Source organism: Panthera tigris, chromosome B2 (genome assembly GCF_018350195.1).
Source record: "Panthera tigris isolate Pti1 chromosome B2, P.tigris_Pti1_mat1.1, whole genome shotgun sequence".
NCBI classification, from domain to species: Eukaryota; Metazoa; Chordata; class Mammalia; order Carnivora; family Felidae; genus Panthera; species Panthera tigris.
This window is the reverse complement of record NC_056664.1, coordinates 14,461,669-14,480,746: the sequence shown is the minus strand read 5'-3', so window position 1 is coordinate 14,480,746 and position 19,078 is coordinate 14,461,669. Positions and strand designations below refer to the sequence as shown.

General features: G+C 47.8%; 1 long non-coding RNA gene across 1 annotated transcript in view; it reads left to right on the top strand.

Moving 5' to 3' along the window:
• Positions 1-988: 988 nt before the first annotated feature.
• Positions 989-19,078, top strand: part of LOC122238347 — a 31,995-nt gene continuing 13,905 nt past the window's right edge. Inside the window, exon 1 of the long non-coding RNA XR_006217256.1 lies at positions 989-1,082. This is a non-coding gene — a long non-coding RNA (uncharacterized LOC122238347). The remainder of the gene's footprint in view (positions 1,083-19,078) is intronic.

The window sequence follows — 19,078 nt, the reverse complement described above, 5'->3', positions numbered from 1 at the left end:
CCCTCCCTCCAGCCCAGCAAAGAAATCAAAGCCAATGCGGGCCTTGTATGGCGTTTGCCAACTCTGGAAAACTTTTCAAAAATACTTTTAGTCCCTTTCTTATTATCTCCCCAGAGTCTAATAATTCCTGGAAGGAGAACTGTAGATTCATTGACACTTGGGAAGTCCAGCAGAAAATCAATCCTGTAGCTCAAGGAAGCTGTATGGAAACCCCACGGCTTGCCTACTGGGAGCTGTCAGCTCTGTTCTCTCTCTCAGCCCTGTGAGCCCTGGAATTAACTCTTACCGTTCCGCAGAGCAGACAGCGGGGGGGACCACCCCCGCGGAGAGGGCCGCAAATGGTGCCAATTAGGAGGACTACAGTCCCCCGATCTTGTTCTTCCTGCCTTTTATAAAAACCCCAAGAGTGCCTCATCGAGGAGAGGCATCGACATTTGCTTCAGTGTGATGTGTACCCCGGGAAACTTCCCACACCCCCCACCAAGTCTCCAAGCAGAGTTTGGGTCTGTCGTGATCGCGGTCTCTCTTGGCCCAACCATGGGCAAATTCTCCAGATCCAAGCTTGGCTGGGAAGCCTACAGGCAAATACTCTGAAGTCTTATGGGTTATCCCATCTCAGGGCACGGAACCTGTGGGGTGGGGGTGGGGGGGCACGAGAAACAGGAAGTGTCAAGAAAGCTCTCCAAATCCCAGTTGGTGCACTTGATTTTCGCTGGCAAGACCTGAGAGTCTTGTAATGGTGGACTGGGGGAGGTGGGCATGGCTGTCCGTGCAAAGATCTGTTCCCAGGGAGGATGCTTCCGGAATCTGTCAAGGGAAGCAAAGGCTCCACAGGACTGAGAGAGGTGGAGAGAGGGGGGTGGGAGAGGGCCCCAAACAGCAACAAAATTTGCCTTGTGTCTGTAGTAAATCATTCAGGGTGCACCGGGTGTGCCCTTCAGGGCCTGGCCTTTCCCCTCCACCCACAGCTCTGAGGAAGGCCCGGCGAGGCACATCCGTGCTCCACAGAAGTGTTCGTGCTGCGGGGAGGGATGGTCTCGAATCCCAACCTCAGCAAAACCCCTGAGGACTCTGCCAACCAGGTATGGCAAACAATGAAACGTGTGTTTCCTCTTCTCTTTCCTTTCTTGCCGATCGGAGTGAGTGAAATCTATGCTTGCTATGGCGTTTTAATTACTTTTTGATTAAAAAAAAAAAGGGAAGGGAGTTAAAATGAAAGCCTGCTACATAAAAGCAAAGCAATTTCTGGAAGGTCATGAACTGGCTGCTGGCAAGAGTGTCCAGGAGTCAGGAACAATGTACTTGCTGTGTCAGGAGCGAACCGGCAAAGCAAATCCAGGCCGGAGAGGGCATCTCGGCCCAGCTCAGGGTTGGGCTTGATTCTGGATTCACACAGACCTCCCTGAAAGCGATCGAGGGGGCTGAGCAGTGTGAGCCACGGCCCCCTGATGGTCCAAAGCGTGTTCTCCGATCTTGAGGCCCCAGCGCTCGCAGGGTGGCTCCCAGTGGGAAAAATGGCGGGTGGGCGGAAGTTGACTTAGCTCTCATCCACCTGTCACCTAGCACTGCGCTTGGCATGCCGTAGGTGCTCAGTGTGTGCTTGCCGGTGGAAAGGAAATTGATCAAAGCGGTCCTGTTGTCCGTAACTTTTCCTTGATTATTAATTTTTGTGATCGTCCGGGTTAACCAAGGTGCTAGGTACTGTACCTAGACCGTCTTGTGTCTCACTCACGCCATCTCTGTAAAAGAAACACGATCTTGTTTATTCTATAGTTGAGGAAACGGAATCTAAGAGAGACGGAATCGTTTGTGCACGATCAAGCATTGTGCACGCTGCTTTTGAGCCTGGATCTGTCTGCTCCCAAAGCCTGTGCTTTTTCTGTTAAGCTACACTCCAGGTGACGTGTCTGAAACCTCCTCAGCTTGCCATCCTGCCCGCATTCTCTCAACCACCAAAGCTTATGAAAACATGGCGCTGAAGTCAGCTTCCCGTGAACGCTGACAGATGAGTAATTGTACGTCTGCCAAAGAACGTTCTCAGCACCAATAATGGTGCTAGCTACTATGGAATACTTCAGAGGAAATAAATTTAGGAGTTCTTAGTTAGGCACCTCCTAAGATCTCCAGGGTTAGAAACACGAAGGAGGTAGAATAATTATTCTTCTACTCTGATTGGGGAGATCAAAATTCTCTTTATTTACCTCAGTTAAATGAAAGCTCCAGAACTCAGGAGTAGCCTTCTTGCATACACGAAGCTATTTCTGGATTTACTATCTTGTCCCGTTGGTCCATTTTTCTAGCCTGTGACCAATGCCACCCTGTTCAAATTGGTGCATTTTTATAGTGAGTCATGACATCCTCCCACTTTGTTTGTCTTCAAAATTGTCTCTACTATTCTTGAAACTTTGCATCTCCCTGTGCATTTTATAATCAATTTGACAATTTCCTCCAAACAACTTCCTGGGACAACTTGGATTGGTATTGCGTTGTCTCTACAGGTCAGTTTGGAGAGATTTTATTTATTTACCGTGATGAGCCTTCCAATTCATGAACGTGGTATATTATTAAACTTATTTAGGTCTTCTTTAATTTCTTTTAGCAATCTGTAGGTTTTCTGACTGAGATCTTGAATCTATCTGATAGGTGGCTTTCTAGGTGTTTTGGAGGCTAGTACAAATTTATGTCAGTACTGGCTTTTATGTTAAAAAAGAGAAAGAGAGAGAGAGAGAACGAACACCTGACTAGTCAGTCACTAAATACCATGCCCTCATGAAAATATTGTGGAAACCTAAAATGATATTCCACGTCTCAAGAAATAAAAAGATTTGCTTGGGAAAGGAAAATGCAAGGCTGACCCCCAGAATCACATGTAGCACGTGTATAAATGTATTCACTTCAGTGTCTCTTCTATGGGTTTTGAACGTCCACTGGTATTGACTCATGGGCTATGTGCTCTTAAGACTACATGCCAGCGTGAAAATAATGTTAGTCGAGCATCAAACCTTCTGAATCCTAAGCCTGATTCTTCACAAACTAGTTGGGAAACTTCAGGCAAGGTCCTACTTAAGCTCCCCGGACCTCAGTTTGTGTACCCCTAAAAAGTGAGTTGACTCTAACATTCTCTGACTTACGAGTGAGGAAGGGGAACCCTTTGGGTACTGGTGGCCGCAAAGACGCTGGGGACTCTGAATGTCAAGAGATTTCTTAAGGAAAGTTATCTTCCCACCGGTTTGTGAAGGTTTGGAATGCCTTTGATAGAGACAAAGCTTTTCCAAGAAATATCTCTGAGGGAGGAGGACTCTCCCCTGCCCCCGTCCCAAGGTAAAACAAGCAGATGCCTAACGAACGCAGAAGAAACCACAGGATCTGGGCACTGGCTCCTGAAAGGAAGTGGATTCCAAACAGAGGTAGAGAAGAATCAGGGGAAAAGCCCCAAGGCAGATGCGTAACGAAGCTGGTAGTGCCTGTGTGGGAACTTCCCTTTGAATCATGGGTTTCTCACGAGAGATGGATGAGGGTTCTGCTTTAGAAATCTTTAGAGAGAAAGTTACACTCAATGGACAAGGAAGGGCTGCCATTTTTCTTAGAGCCTAAGAGCGATGAAGACAAATGGGCAGAGCAGCCATGGCTGTTTGTCAACATTCACGTTCCTCTTTACTTAGGAAAATGTTGCTGCCAGGGTAGAGCTGACCCGTCAGAGACTCTATTTCTAGCACCCCGTTAGGTCTGGGTTGGACCAATAGAATATGCAGAGAAATAGTACTTGTCACTCAGAGCCGAGGTAATTAAGGGAAAGGGTTGGCTTCTCCACCCTTGCTTTCTCTTTCCATGGCGAGATACTCCCACTTCCTATGAGATAACAAAGCCACAAGATGCAAGGCAACTGGGTCCTTTAGTTATCTCCTGGAGCAAAATTGTGTTCCCCCGTCTCCCCTCCTCCAGGAATACCTGCCCTGCTGGCCTATTCTGCGGGTGAGAAACGGACTTCTGCGGTGCTACATGACCGAAGCTTGGGTGTATTTGTCACGGTCGCTGGTGTTGCCCCAACTCACGCAGTCAGTTTCTTAAATAATTCTCAGTCTGGACAGAAAGGACTAAAGAACATAATTACGTTACTGCCATTTCGTTTGAGAAAAGGTGAATGACAGAGAAGCGTGACTGGAAAGAAGTGTCCTCCAACTTTCTCGAGTCGTTGGAGAATATTCACAATCAGCGTAAAAGCGGGACAATAACGTCAGTGCACGATATCTGCGCCCAATAGATTTCCACTCCCCCGATTTGCATTTTAATTTTCGCGATTTGGCTCCCTGCGCGTTCTTATGGGGGATTCAACCTTTAGCAACCGATAAGCCTTCCTTCTTGTCCCCCACCCCCCCACATGCACATCCTCACTGCCTTTTCCTTCTCACAAAGCTCACGTTGGGCAAAAGGGTTTTCATCAACCACACGTTTTAATGAATTGAGGGCCGTTTTTGGCAAATGCGAGAAGGCCAATGATTCTGAGACACTGCACGTCCTCTGCGGAACTAAAAAATTCAGCTCTGTTTTTCTTTTGACAGCAGAGAAACTCGTTATGATCGCACCCCCGCATCGTGCCTCTCCTTACCCCTTTGCGTGGCAGCCTGGCAGGCTGGCTTCCGCCCCGCGGAAGAGGAGAGTTGAGGGGCTGGACAGCAGGGAGATTTTAGAGAGTTTCAAACAAGAAAAGGGCCGGAGAAGGCAGTTTTCAGCCTTCTTATCTTACCGCTGAGTTTGTCGTAGGTGGTTCAGATTGCCCGGTCATACAACGAGCCACTGGCTTCCAGAAAACTGAGCTGTGTTCCACGTTTTACAGTTCATGTCCCATGGAATTGCAAGCACACGACCTTCTTGCATCATCGCATCAGCCGCATGGCAGTGATGGAACCACCTTAGATGAAGGGACATCCCAGTGCTAAGAAGAGTGCCCGGTCTTAGGGTCTACCCCTCACCCCCAAATCCACGTCCTCAAGTCTCCCCAGTGTTTTCTTCGTTCTGTGGGGTGGCACCCCCTATGCGTGAGACACCTGCCCAGGGTCTGGAGTTACCTAGACAGAAGACATGACCTTGGAGCTCAAGGAGCACGCAGTTCCCCGAGGGCCCATACGTGAATGCACGATTCTAATCCTCTACAGAGGAGGCTCCGCGAATCTTCGGCTCCTGGCGCACAGTCGCGTCCCCAGCGACGCTTGCTTTTCCGGGGGAGGGGACAGCAGGGGACAGAGCAGCAGCCGCCAATCGCGAAAGCAAGCGAGGAGGCGCCAACAGCTTTCCTTCCCAACTGAGGAACATCGTACCCAACCTCCCTCCCGCCCACCATCACCACCTGTGGGGTTTGGAACCGAGAAAGGCTTTGGAAACCGAAGATCATGTGTTAATAGGATGTTAAAGCAAAACCACCCTCACCACCCGCCACCAAGGGGTAGTTTGTGTAAATGCGTTATTCGCGAGCCCGGCGCTTCGTTTCAGGACTCCCGGCGCCTGGCACTTCGCTGGCTTTCAGAGCGTCGCTTTATCCAGCGAGTTCCGAGTCGGCTTTTGGCAGGGGACTCAGAGCAGACGGATCCAACCTTCTCTCTGCCTCTCTCGTGTTGCCAAAACAGAAGAGTCTTGGGTTTATGAGAAACTCGTGTGAATCCTCCTTCCAGGGAATGTAACCTGAAAATTAGAATTGGAAACAGTAAGGAAGTAGAGGGAGCCTGGCAATCAGGAGACCTGGGATCTGGTCTTGAACGTACTGCTTATTCATTGCAACACGCTTGGGCAAGTCCATTTACCTCTAGGCGTTCGTCTTGTCATTTTTGATGCAGATTCGTTCTTTTATTTCATTTTATTTTATTTTATTTTATTTTATTTCAATTTCATTTTATTTTATTTTATTTCAATTTCATTTTATTTCAATTTTATTTTATTTCAAGTTTATTTCATTTTATTTCCATTTTATTTTATTTTATTTTAATTTTATTTCAATTTTATTTTATTTTATTTTAATTTCATTTAATTTCATTTTATTTCAATTTTATTTTATTTTATTTCCATTTTATTTTATTTCCATTTTATTTCATTTTATTTCCATTTTATTTTATTTTATTTCAATTTTATTTTATTTCAATTTTATTTTATTTCAATTTCATTTTATTTCATTTTATTTCAATTTCATTTTATTTTATTTCAATTTTATTTTATTTTATTTCAATTTTTTTTAACGTTTATTTATTTTTGAGACAGAGAGAGACAGAGCATGAACAGGGGAGGAGCAGAGAGAGAAGGAGACACAGAATCTGAAACAGGCTCCAGGCTCTGAGCTGTCAGCACAGAGCCCGACGCGGGGCTCAAACTCACGGACCGTGAGATCATGACCTGAGCCGAAGTCGGACGCTTCACCGACCAAGCCACCCAGGCGCCCCATCAATTTTATTTTATTATATTTTATTGTATTGTGTTTTATTTTATTGTATTTTATTGTACTGTGTTTTATTTTATTGTATTTTATTTTTTTCTCGCCCTACTTGGTTTTTCCATCTTTGAAATAAGAAGAGTGAACGAAATCCTCTCTCAGGCTTCTAACAATTCTGGCACCGAATACATTAAAATTCTGTTACTTCATTTTAGAGAATACCTACTGAGTCCGTATGACGTGCCCGTCACTGTGGCAGGCTCTGGGGTAAAGAGACAAAGCAGACAGGCTTGCTGAAGGGTCGAGCAGTTAGTTGAATGGTTGGAGTCCGGCAGGAGAGGTGGGATCGGAGAGGTGTGTGGGGATGCTGTGGGGCACGGAAGAAGGGCGCGGTGTCCTTCCAGATCTCCTGCCGGCACCTCCCCGCTGAAGACTATCGGAACGGGCTGCCCTGAGATATGTCACTTGGGCATGTTGACTGTTTTGAGCTGTTGAAAGCACTCGAGCAACAGAAAACGCAGGAAGCGCTCTCCTCTCCGATCTTCCCTCCCGGCCTTAAAAGTAAGACACTTTTCCCATGAGAAAAGATGCCTCTTGATACCAGAGAAAGGTGAATATCTTATCCCCTGACATGAGGAGCTGACATCGAGATGAATCCGTACGAACACACCTGCAAAAATGAGCCTTATCTTCCATTAGTTTCGCCCATATGCTTCCCAGTTCATTTTTCCATTATTTACCGCCCCAGCCCAGACCCCTTTTCCCTTCGTCTTGGCAAATCTCCACAACTTGTCGTCCTTTGCAGAAATAGTATAAAAGCTCTCAGGCCTAGCCACTTTTTTGGCTCCCCGTTTCTTTTCTACAAAGCCTCCTGTGTCATATAAAAATATTAGTATCAAATAAAATCTGTATGCTTTTCTCCCGTTAAGCTGTCTTTTGTCAGTTTCCTTCCCAGGCTCAGCCGCAGAACTTAAGAAGGTCGCGAAGTCTTTCCTCCCCTCTCCTACTCTTGGCTCTTTCTTGGAGGCTGGCCTCCACGGGCCACAGCACCAAGGCTCCCGGGTTCACTGGCTTCTTGTTGGCTTCCGTCGATGGGGACCATTTCAGGAGATCAGAGACAGAGAGAGAAGAAGGGAGCTCAGAGATGTTTCTGCCCCTTCCTGGGAGGATGACTCAATCAAAAGTCACAACTCGTCCTTAGCTGAACTGCTCTCTCTCTCTCTCTCTCACCCTTTCCTTCCTGACCTAGTGATTGTGGAAGCTCTACACTGTGGCCAGACCAGCTCTTGCGTCAGTTCCTGGGGCCCCATGGAACCCAACCCACAATTTTGTAGTCAGTCCCTTTTAACTAAATCTTCCTCAAATTTAGGTGGATCAAAGGGTGCCAGTTGTTTCCTGCTGGGACCCTGACTGATAGAGGCGTGAAATCCACTTTTGAGATGTGTACGCATTGAAAGGAGGCAGAAGAGACGAAGAGAGAGAGAAGGGGCAGGACCGGAGAACAACAAAGTGTCCCAGAGAAAAACAAAGCTCAATCTTGAAAGATGTCCTGTAGGTAGCCAGCTAAAGAAATGATAAGAAGGGAGAGATAACTTCAGAGAGCAAAATGTAGATGTTCAGAGGCACAAAAGCGTCCCGGGGGGGAAGGTGCAATGTTCAAGATGACCGGAGGGAAGAGGGGGTGGGGGGAGGAGATGACTGGAGGAAAGACTAGTGAAGAGAGAGGCTGGGAGCCAGTGGCGCTGGAAGGAAGGGAAAGAGGGAGTTCGTGAAGGGCTCTGTACGTCCTGTTAACGAGCTTGGATTTTATCTTGCAGAAAATAGGGAATAATTGAAAGACTTTTAAGCCAACGAGTAACATGATCAGGTTTATATTTTAGAGGATTACTCTGGTGGGCAGTATAGAAGAAAGCAGGAAGACCAGTTGGCAAGTTTATATAATGAGCGAAGCAAGAATGAGGGACAATTTGGAATTTTTCCACAGTGGAGGGGTAGAAGTGGGTGTATATGAGACCTCTGGAGACATAGCGAGAACTTGGTGGGGGACCATTTGCGATAGAACATCTAGAACGATTCCCAGGGCTCTGGGTGCGGTAAGTTGGTAAATGGTGGAATCATTTGCCAACAGAGGAAATCCGAAAGGGAGAGCTGATTCAATTCACTCTTCGTTTTTGTTTTTCAGTGTGCCAATGATTTTCCTCTGATTATTAGCTTTTCTCAAATATTCAGCAGGTATATTGCTCTCCCGTCAGTGGCTTCTGGGTATAATATCGGCTCCTACCTCACATTAATGATTAAGAAGTAAATACATCCATTGTTCCGGGCACAGAATAACTATTCAGTAAAGGTCATTCTCAAAACCAATGTATACACTCAACCCAAAACAGTCATAGAACTTTTGCTCATTCAACCCCTAGTTCTTGAGTGGCTAGTTTGTGCCTGCCATTGTTTATTCTTGATGTGGACAGCGGTCAAGAAGCTGTGAGAAAAGGCATATGCCATTAAAATAAGTTCCGCCTCCTTCTTTGTCTTCGTATCTTCTTTTCCACCTTTCCTTCTATCCAAGCCCCCCTTCTCTCTTCTAGCTTTCTTTCCTCCTTGTGTATATAGCTTCCATTTCCATGAGAAAAAAAGTCCAGAAAGCTAGGTTTTTAGAGAGGATAAAAAAACTAGCCTGAATTATTGATTCATAGCTTTATAATGCACCCAGGATAGTAAGGACATTTATAGATTTCATGAGCTGTTTAATATCTATTTGTGGAGCACCGCCATGTGCAATCATCTTGGACTCATTATGTTTCTTCGGCTACCCAATGAGTCATAATGAGCCTCTGAAAATGTGAAATAATGGGTTAGAACTAGAGGGAATGAAGTAACAGCCAAAGTCAGATATAAAATTATTATTACACGCAGTCTGTAAGAGCGATCAAGACGGGGAAGGGATAGAGGGCCTATTATTATACGCACACTCACGCACACAAACTTTCAAGAGAGCTTGCTGTTAAGGGGGAGGGACATGGGGAGCCCTGTGAACAAGATCCTTAAAAGTGATGGATTGCAGATCCATTTTCCATTAGGATTCAAGCAAGTGGGGGTGGGGAGCTCGAATTATGGGGAAGAAATAGAAAAGCCAATGGAGCCCCTTTTGAGAAGACGGAGGCCTGAACTGAAAGGATAAAAGAGACTTTATACTCCAGCACTTAGAATGAAGAGGAAGAGATCATTTCCAAACAGGCCCCAAGAAATAGCTTCATTTCTCCCTATTAACCTCTGTTCCCCCAAAGAAAGCCAGTTGAAGCGAGCAGGACAAAAGAATTCTGTGAGAACATAAAGAATACCTTCTGTGATGGAGGCCATATTTTGAAAAAAAAAATATTAATGTAATTTTCTCTTTCACTTTGCGAGTACAGGTCCTTCTTCCTAATTGGTTTCAGGGTTATCTACCGGGGGGGTGTGGGGGTAGGTCACATGTGGTATGCAAAGAGAAAGAAAGAATTGATATTCAGCTTTTGATATTCAAAAGCGGATTTGAAGCCAGATAATAGTCTTGCAAGGAGATGGCTCTTTTTTTTTTTTTTTTTTTTTATACCCATCCGAGCTCCTTTATCTTCTTCTTTGGCTCACTAAGCACCAACCCGAGGCATCCAGGATGTGAGAGTTCTCCTGCGGGTAGAAAAGTTTTTCCCCGGGAGGTACAAGGAGGCCTTGATGCTTGCTCCTCTGTGGGAGAAGGAGATGCCACAGGGGACCTGCCCTTCCTGTCCCAGGAGTTGAGAGAGGAAGAAGGACGAGAGTAGAGGGGAGGGTTTGATTTAGGAATGTCCAAAAGGAATTGATGGGAACGCCAGGGGCCCTGAGACAGAATAGAGGAGCCCGGCGTTGTTAAGCAGACAGGGTGGGGTTGGAGACAGGTCTGGTGCTTTTGTCAGCTTCTACGTGATGGGGAGAGGCAGAATATACACCTGGACAATGGCCAGACCATGCTTAGAAATAGAACCCTGACCCCAGATCTGCAGCAATCTGCCCGGGAAACCAATCCCTTATCTATAGTAATCAGCCCCAGGAAGGCAGCCTGCTCTAAGTCCGTCTTGTAGGAGGCCATTGCTATCTCTACTGATAGTCCAGGAAGCTGAAGGACGCCTATAACAATTGGTCGCGAATGGCCAGAACTTGATTAATTACTGACAGCTTCCCTGCTTCCAACTTTGAACCAAACAGAGAAAGCGAAGTATGCACCCTTGGCAATCACATGGGACACCTGCACAAGTTAGCTCGCCTACGGCTTCTCCATGCCAACAGCCTCCAATCAGGGCATAGGCGAAGCCTTCTATGTCTTTGTCTTTTTCCCACGACAAAGCTTTCCCACCCCTCTGCCTGCCTTTCAGTCTGTCAAAATGCAAGTGACAATGGCCGACTCCCGTGCTACAGCAAGTTCAGAATAAACAGGCTTCGCTTTTCTCATTTGGGTCGTCTTTGTTTCTTTGGACAGTGGGGAAGCTTAATACGGAGCCAGTGGATCTAAGCTGGGGGCCCCCATGGCAGGGCGGTGCTTTGGCTTGAATGCTGGCGTCTGCCAAAATTCACACGTTGAAGTCCCAATGCCCAATGTGAGGGTAGTAGAAGGTAGCACCTTTGGGAGGTGCTTAGGTCATGAGAGTGGAACGATTATAAATGGGATTGATGCGTGCATTTATAAAAAAGACCCCACAAAGATTCCTTGCCCCTTCCCCCATGTGAAGACGCAAGAAGTCAGCAGGCTGCAATCCAAGGGAGGCTTTTCACCAGAATGCAGCCATGCTTACACCCTGATCTTGGACTTCATTTTCCAGAATGGTGAGAGATGGATTTCTGTTGTTTAGAAGGCACCCAGCCTGTGATATTTCGTGATAGAAGCCCAGACACATTAACACACAGGATATAGCCCGCCTACCCTGGGGAATAGAATGGGGAACCAGAGTTTGAAGTGTTACAAAGGACTAATGTCATTGAAGATCAGTTGACCCAGAGAGAACCCCTAGTCCTGAACCAAGTGAGGATCATCAACCTTAGTTGCACCATCCGACAGGGTAGGTAGCGAGCAGGTGGCCAAGGGTCACTGTTCTGGGGACCACGAGAGCCAGAAAGCCACGAACTGTCCTCTTCCCCCTCTTCCAAGAAGACACACAAGTCACATGCCTACCTTTGTACATCTAGACATAATCTTGGGAAGGAGCTGGAGAGAGGAGAAGTAGGAGAAATTGCCGAGATTAGACATTTTTACTTAGGGAGGCTAAGTATTAGCTAAGGGGGCTGCTTCTCTGACTTTGTTATTATTTCCCCACTAACCAGCTCACCCTGAAGAGCAGATCAGTTATAGGCAAAATATTAAAACCATATTTCCGGTGCATGCTTCAATTGTAGTATAAACAAATTTTGCAAACCCATAAGAACCAAAACTAACGTATTTTCCCATTCGTGTGCTAAACAATTCTGGGATAAAGCACAGTTTCCTGCTTTTGAGGTGAACAATACCGGGCCCGGGCAAAAATAACCTAAGTTACTTGCTTCAGCAAATACTCAGTCCTGGAAAATTAGCCTGAGGAACACCTCAAACAGCTAACTTGTCAAGACGGAAATTGGAGTGTCTATGACCTGGATGTGCTCTTTTTTGTGAGAGTTTATAGAGTTGTACACTTACAATCCATGAACTTTTCAGTATGTATGTTAGCTTCTGTTTAGTAAAAAGTTTTTAAAAAGTGGACAGGTTCATCTCACGTTCGTGTTTCCTGTGGTGGAACTCTTGAGGGAGAACCCGGATGACATCTTCTTTGGGCAATCACGGGAGAGCCACACGTAGCACAGAAAGCCGGACAGCATTGCGGTTTCTTTGGACTTTATGATTCTGGTTTTTTCGGTTCTTCGTAAGATAGGGAATTAGCACAGCATGCGTTGCCCTCCCACCAAAACTCAGTCCTTGAGAAACAGCAGACACAAGAAGGAAAGACGGATTCTAGGAACCAAGGACAATAGTAACTGTGCAAAACCTTGCGTAGTCATCGGGTGACAGAAGCTCATCTTCTGGTGTGAATGTGAGGGAGAGGTGGCCGAGTTCTGGGGGCTGGGAAGCGAGTAGAAGTGCCAGTGGGAGAGGAGGCTGGAAGAAAGCTTTGTAAAGTTTGCTCTGGTCTTCCCACCCCCATGTCCATTCCTGGTGGCCTCGGGACAATCCTGATGACCCCAACATTACAGCAATGGCTCAGCCCCGGTGTCCATATGTCTAAGGGCTTAGGGGTGTGAGTAATGCTAACATCTGGGCAGAAGAAACCCTACCCTAATTGAAGGTGGATTTAGGTGCGAGCAGCTCCCTTGAGGCTGGTGGGTAACCACCCTGAAGAATGCTGTCTCCTCATGCAGATTCACTGTGAGGCATTAAAGTTAAGCCTTGCCAGAGAGCTTTCTGGTGGAAGGATGGACAGTGGTCCTAGGGCAACTGGGGCCCCCACTCAGGACTCATGCCCTGCCTTCTTCCTAAACTCACCACCCCTCTCTAAGACACAGCCCCCGAAAACTGTAGCAGGTGTCCCCAAAGGACTGTGAGCTTGCCCGAGTGCAACTAGACCCTTGAGGACCACTGCGGCCAAAAAGAGCTACAAAATGTACGACAAATACCGCCTGAGGCAGGAGGATTAGAAGACTTGGGGTTTAAACTGATCACGATACATGTAAGTGAAGAAACAGGGAAGGTATTATCAATATAAAATCTTCTGAAGACAAACAAAGAAGGTGGAGCACTAGGCACGGAAAGACCGTGGGTTCAAATGTGCCATTGACTTAAGTGCTCTACACAAGTTACTCATTTATGTATGTATTTATTTCTCACAAATGGGAGTGGTGCTATTATTAAACCCATTTTTAAGATGAGGACATCGAGACACTGAGAGGGTTAGTGACTTGCCTAGGATTACAGGCAGAGCTGGAATTGAACCCAGTCTACCTCCGAGTCCAGCCTCAAGCGTATCCCACTCTCATGCTTGACGAAAGGTTCCCGTGGAAGAAAATGGCGGCATGGATGCGGCCGAAGAAGGCGTGTATGGGTTGGCTAAGGAACCCTTCTTGAAAGCACGAGGAATATATAAAGTGATAGAAAATGTGAAAGGAAAGCTAAGGAACATAGAAGATAAAGTGGAAGTGTCAACATTCTGATTGCAAGAGACCTGGAAAGACGAAGGAGACCGAAAATAAGAGAACTGTATGATTCTAAACCAAATTGCTTGAGTGATGTCCTTGTACCACGCCTTAGCTGACAAGAGGAGGTGAGTTTCAGCACCTACATTGTCCACCTGTCCTATTCCTGCCGGTGGTGGGAATTTAACAAAGTCACGACACCCGAAGTCATAATCCCCATTGACTTTTGCCTTAGGAGACTGCCTCGTCGAGGTAAATGGCCAATTCCAGCGCTTGGGGTTTGTAATATGGCACACCAGGGTGGAGGAAGCACAGTCGCACAAAGGTTTGGGAGCAGGAAGGCACACTGGCCTCTTTCCAGGACCGTGGAAGGGGCAAAAGGCAAAGCACGTCCTCCAGATCAGGGGTCCAAAGCCTACAGCTCACAGGCCAAATCCAGCCTGCCACCTGTTGTTGTGAACCATCTTTTACTGGAATACGGTCATTTTCACTCGTTTTCCACTTGCCCATAGACGATTTGGCCCTACAAGGCAGAGCTGAGTTGCTGCGATAGAGACCGGATGGCTCACAAAGAGAACGAATTATTGACTATCTGGCCTCTTAACGGAAAACGTCTGCTGAGCCCTGAGCTAGGTTGGTGCTTCGCAGTCAGTCCCGACTTGTCCGCCGATCCCTTCATCCCACCACGTCGACACACAATTCTTCCATTCCCCTCTCCCCTGACCCCTTCCCACCTATCCCTGGGCCAGGTAACTAGGACTTCCTCACCAGTGGGCTCCCAGTGGGAAGTTCAGCTCGCCTGTTTGCACCTGGGCCATTCAAAAGGCGGTTTTAGTCCTCTGTGTTCTCAAGGTGTTGCCCCTCTATAAAAATCAGGGAGGGCTCAGCTGAGTTGACAATGGGTGGAGTGAAGGAAGGAAAAACCATGAGCAACCAGAGGGTAGATCGTTCAGCCCCAAGCAGTGCTCAGTAGCTCACCTAATTTACACGAAGAGAGAGAGAATTTGACCTACTGCTCAAGGGGGGGAAATACAGCTGGGGCTGGGAGGGGAAGAAGGGGCTCTCTTCTGGACAGTCCGTTGTTGGCATGGCAGGTAAGGCCTTGGCCCGGCCCTCCACCCCGCCCTGCTGAGACGACACTTCGCAAGGAGAAAAGAGGAGGTGACTCCCTCCTGCCGAGAGGTTCCTGACTTGGCTGGAGTGTTTCGCTGTGCTGACACATGTTTTCTTCTCTCTCTTCTCAGCTTAGCTGAGCACACAAATCACCCCGCGTTTATTTGCACAGTCCATATGTGAGATAGAGGCGGGACAGTTGGACTGAGGGCAGAAGGAGGGGGGTGAGGAGAAGGAAGAAAGGCAGAGGCTCGGGACTGGCCCGGCCGAGCCTTCCTCACGTTAGGTCACTGTTTATAGGAAGAGTTAAAATTAAACCGAGGACTATTTTCCAAGCTCTCCGACATCGGACACGGCTCCCTACACCATCCCTGGAATGCGGCACGATAAACATCACAGGGCACGTTGCATGATGTCGAGAGAAGCGGGAATCACAACACCACACCGAGGGCAAGGCAACGAATGCCAGCTGCCGCAAAATTACCTTGGGGATGGACGGCGTCCTTGCTCTCGCTGGCTTTTCCTGTCTTTCTAGTTCCCACCTTTTGATCCACAGGCAACCACATTCCCTGTGAGCTACGTACCCAGCTGTCCCCATCCTGATTTGGCCAACAGCACAAGCTCAAAGTCGGTCTCCTCTACAGAGCCTCGCCCTTCCTCCGCACCCTCCAGCAACCGATGTTGCCTCAGTGACTCACCACGACCCTGTACGGTGCATAGTCTTATCACCAATTTACAGGTGGGGAACAGAGAGATTCAGGGACCTGCCTATGGTCATAGAGTGAGCGAGCTATGGAGAGCACTCCAAGCCGGGTCTCCTGTGAGCCCGTGAGCCCCCCACCCCCACTGGAAGCTGTCCTTCTGAGCTCCCCTGTGCTCCACGGCCCTCCACGTGTTTGACCAACTAAATGGCGACTAGAATCGTTGTGTCCCACCCCCCCCACCCCCCCCCCCCGAGCAGGGAGTCTCAGTCGTTCTCCTCGTTGGCTCCCTGGACACCAGAGCAGTGCCTGTCACATCACGGGCGTCCAATAAATCGTGTTTGGTGAAGGTCTGGGCATCTGCCTATTGGCTGTCCGTTTGCCTTGTTTCCTGGTGGCCCCAAAGGTCTTTGAAGGGCTCGTGGGTTCTCTTTACTAGAGGACCGACACAATAGCCTCCACCTCGGCCTCCAAGGGGTTTAGGTAGAAATAAAATACCGAGGGGCGCCTGGGCGGCTCAGTCGGTGAAGCAGCCGACTTCGGCTCAGGTCACGATCTCGCGGTCCGTGGGTTCGAGCCCCGCGTCGGGCTCTGGGCTGACCGCTCGGAGCCTGGAGTCTGTTTCGGATTCTGTGTCTCCGCCTCTCTCTGACCCTTCCCCCGTTCGTGCTCTGTCTCTGTCTGTCTCGAAAATCAATAAACGTTAGAGAAAAAAAATTAAAAAAAATAAAAAAGAAAGAAAATACCGAGCACAAGGTGAACCCATCCAGGCCACCGAGCATCGCTCTCCCTGTGGCTTCCGTGCTGTCAAAATGCATCCTTTTATGACTCCAGTGCTGACATCCTGCCTCTCTCCGCAGCTCCATCTGGTAGTCAGATTCCTCCTCCCTGTTTGAATTCTGTATCTATGGGTTTCAATAAGCCAGCAAACACTCGCTTCGCCAGCTCCGAATTCGCTCTTCCTTTCCTGCCTTTTCCGTGTCCTGGCTGGGTGCCAGGATCCCCCTTCGTGAGAATTAGGACGTAGTGCTCGGAGTCAGATGTCTCCACCTAGTTAGGGCCCCTCTTCTGGGACGGTGTCTCTCCGGGGGGCTCCCGCACATGCCAGGCTTCTCTCCCAGTAATTCCCAGGGTGTTCGTGTCGGAGGCAGGGATGGGGACGCGTGAGCCCGCGCCCTGACTTTCGGCACAGGGTGTCGGGGAGCGGGTGGGGAGGGCGCATTGTGTTGTCACAGGAGGCGCTCTGTCACGGCGATTGAAGGAAACAGTTTCTTGGCCACACGTCCAGGATGTGCTTCAAGGAAGCCGGGCGGGATCGTTCATATCTTATGAGGAGTGGTGTTTGGAATCTTGAAATAAATGACCAAAGCTTGTAGCTTCCTCTTGTCTCCGGTTGTGCGGGGTTTTTGTTTTTGGTTTTTTTTTTTTTTTTTTTGATTTCTACTTTTTATCCTGAGGGTTATAAAGCTACCTGGAATCAGATTAGCCCAAGTCAGGGCTCCAGAGAAGTCACTAGCCAGCAAAATCTTTCCCCCAGGATCGCCCGTCCTTCCTTCCTTTCCATCCTCCCCAGGCTCTTGGTACTGCCCTTCAGGCACTTTCCACGCCACGCTCGGATTATCGGCTTCCTTGTGTCCCCTTCCCTCCCCATCCTCTCTGTTCACACAGAGGCTGGCTTGTAAGAGAAGGGCAACAAAATTTCGTGACATCACTGGTTTTTCTCAGACTCCAACAAAGCACTGTTGTAAAAATATCACGAAAGCAGAAATGACGCAAGGGAAATCTCATGTGATTGTTGAACTACTTTTTAGATTTTAAAACACATTCACCGCTTTTTAAAATAGCATGCATCACCCCCCCCCCCCCCCGTTTCAGTTGCATATTACTTTGTAACAACCACCTCCTGCGGTTTCTTGGGAGCCTGCAGTTGCCAGGGGTCAGTTCACCATTCTCCAGCACCAAGTACGGTAGCTGAGGTTACTCATGGGACCACACTCACCTGGGAGCTGAGGCTGGAAATTTCTGGATGGCCTCTTTTCCCTGGGGGTCTTTCTCCAATGGGATGCTCATCATTCGTTGCTTTCACCCAAGGCTTTTTACAGCATGACAGATGGGTGCGGAAAGGCGGCATCTCAAGAGGACAAGCCCCAACGTGCACGTGCTGATCGGGCTTTGCTATCACATTTGCCGCTGTCCTATTGGCCAGAGCAAGTCACGTGGCCAAATCCAGAACCAATGTGGAAGGGACCACACGAGGGCACGCAGCCTTCTACCACGCCGCCATCCTTCTTGAATATTCCTTGTCTCGTATGCTGATGGTTCAATGCACCTCGTAGATCTATTCCTTTACCCTGAGTTGGTCAACAGCATGTATTGAGTCCTTGCCTCAAGAACTATATGTTTTATTTGGGGACCTACATGATCTATCCCTGAAGATATTTTAAGCTACCTACCAGTGCTATTTACGCATAATAAAAATATTAGTAGCTAAAGCCACCGGAGTCAACACGGTAAAAACTTTCATTATCAGAGTTAATATATGATCCAGATGAACCCCCTTTTTTTTTTGTATGTGTCTGGAGAAGTTTGTTTTCCTTGGATGCCAAGTCTAAGCATGAGGACTCCGATAATTCCCTTAGGAAAAAAAATGCCCCACGAGTGAAACATGGTCGTAGCCCTTCATCATGATCATCACAATCCATATACTCGTTTTGCTGCTCAAATAGCAACCTCACTCTTTATCACTCACCTAAACGATCATCCAGAGCTGCCCTGAGGGGGGTGAATGACAGGTAACGTCATCTAAGACAGTGTTTGCACGGTGTGGCCCTTGGCCGGCGACACCTCGGAAGTTGTTAGCAATGCAGACGCCCAGGCCTCACCCACACCTACCGAATCAGCCACTCTGGAGGCAGGGGCCCAGCAATCTGTTTTAACAGCCCTCAGTGATTCTGATGCACACTCATGTCTGAGAACCGCTGCTTTAAGGACCACAAGGTCAGACCGTGGCTTTTAAGGTGGTGATGCCACAGGAAGACAATTTGTGTTTCCCCAGCGTTCATGCGTTGAAGACCAATCCCCAGGATGATGGTATTTGGAGGTGGGGCGTTTAGGAGGCCATGAGGTCCAAAGGGTGAAACCTTCATGAATGGGATTAGGGCCCTTAGAAAAGAGACCCCAGAGAACTCCCCTGTCCCTTCCACAGTGGGAGGTTACAGCGATAAGATCTATGAACCCGGAAGCAGGTTCCAAATCTGCCAACCCCTTAATCTGGAACTTCCCAGCCTCCAGAACTGAGAGAAGTCTATGATATTCTGTCACCGCAGCCCAAATGGGCTGAGCCAAGTGACTTAGCTACAGCCCTCCTTATCCATGGGGGATGCATTCCAAGATCCCCAGGGGATGCCTAGAATCACAGGTAGTACCAAACCCTCCATAGATCATGTTTTTTTTTCCTATACGTACATACCTATGATGAAGTTTAATTTATAACTTACGCATAGTAAGAGATCAACAAAAATAACCAGTAATAAAACAGAGTAATTATAACCAGATGCTGCTGTAACAAAGGTTACGTGAATGTGATCTTTATCTCGTGCATGCGAAGTGTCTTATTCTACTGTACTCCCCTTCTTCTTGAGATGATAAAAGGGACAGTGGGTGACCTCCGGTGTCCAAACCCACG